We start from the raw sequence: 1,491 nt of genomic DNA, 5'->3' as shown, positions 1-1,491 counted from the left end.
TGGGACCAGGACCATCCCCTGTTCACGGCAATGACATAAACGTCAGCTGTATATAGGGACCCCTTCCTCTGGGGGCTTCTCCTAGGGAAGGGGCATTGCAGGGGCTCGTCGCTGCTGCAGGGAGGTTTTAAAAAGCGATGGGAAGAACCTGCAAGTGGCAGGAGCTGTGGGTGGCCGGGATCATCCGTTCCTTCGGTGGGGAGGAGAGTCGAAAACATCTACAAAACTTGAAGTGTAACATTAGGAGAAAATTCCTGACCTTTGGAGAAGGGCAGGAGGGCGCTCCCCACGGCCCTGCTCATCTGAGAGAAATCGCGGGAAACGCCTGTCCCTGCGTCCTGCAGCAACGTCCCAGCACGGAGCTGGGGGTGCCGGCATCCTCGGTGCGCAGCGGGTGCCTGGGGGAGCGGAGGGCTGGGCCACGTCATGGTGGGCGCAGCCAGGGCTGTCGGGATGCAGACCTCAGCCCAGAGTCTGGCCGAGATCAGCCTCTTGCTCGGGCTCCAGAAACCAGAGTGCTGCCCAGCTCGGAGTGGCTTTGGGAACGGTGGCCGTGGTCAGCTCATGGTCGTGGCTGCAGCATCTTTGGGCCGAGGTTGGCAGGGCAGAGCTCAGCGCTGCCTCGCACCAAAGAGCATCCTGTCACCGGTGAGTGTCCCCGGGGGAAACGGGGCTGAGCAGCTCTCAGCGGCAGTGCCGGCAGCTCGGCTCTTGAGTAACCGCGGTCCTGGGAGAGAGGTCGGGATGCACATGGGAGGAACCGCTTTGTTTTCTGGTAAACAAGTGTGGTTTTGTCACCTCTTGCTTTCATCAAGCCAAAATGACTGTTTATGGCTGATGTCAGCCCTGCTCTGGGCAGAGATGCTGCAGTGTTGCTGGTGGGAGAGGAGCCCGAAATACCTCGTCTGGGTTTGCTTCTCCTGCTCCTCTGGTGGAAGGAGCCACCTTTGCACAGAGGGAAACCCCAGACGGCTTTTCCTGGCAGGTCTCACCTCCTGACGTTGCTTTTGAAAGCGATGGTTGGGCTGGTTTCGGCCCCTGAGGAGCTGGTGGCGCTGGGTGCTGGCCGAAGGGCTCGTGCAGGGGTGCTTGAGGCTCTTGCGGGGGACTCGGTGGGTGCAGCTCGCAGGGTCAGTGTCAGTGAGATGTCCTGGCACCGGGGCAGGAGCTGCAGACGCCTTTTGCTCGCAGGGCTTTGGCAAAGCCAAGGGTGTCACCATCTCCCTGCCCGCTCCGCAGGGATGTGCCGGGGCAGGGGGTGAGCTGGCATGTGGGGGGGACCCCACGGTGCTCGGGGAGGGGGTGCTGGATCGCTTCACGCACAGATGGCTGGTCTCAAATGTTGATCTTCATCTAAAATGGTTCTGAAAAGGGCTGGGGGAGGGAAGGGAATTAATCTTCATACCAAAACAGCTTAAAATCAACCCAAAATCTGTAAAGCTCTGCAGTTTAAGCCCTTTCAAGAGCAGAAAAAAAAATAATGGGGAGGCA

General features: G+C 59.3%; 1 protein-coding gene across 1 annotated transcript in view; it reads left to right on the top strand.

The window, feature by feature from the left end:
* Positions 1-1,491, top strand: part of LOC104494508 (uridine-cytidine kinase-like 1) — a gene marked incomplete at its 3' end in the record, with an annotated part of 9,523 nt that overhangs the window by 941 nt on the left and 7,091 nt on the right. The window lies entirely within an intron of this gene.

This window comes from Buceros rhinoceros, unplaced genomic scaffold, assembly GCF_000710305.1.
Source record: "Buceros rhinoceros silvestris isolate BGI_N320 unplaced genomic scaffold, ASM71030v1 scaffold35735, whole genome shotgun sequence".
NCBI classification, from domain to species: Eukaryota; Metazoa; Chordata; class Aves; order Bucerotiformes; family Bucerotidae; genus Buceros; species Buceros rhinoceros.
Note: the sequence above shows the minus strand (reverse complement) of the source record. Positions and strands in the feature narration are given on the sequence as shown.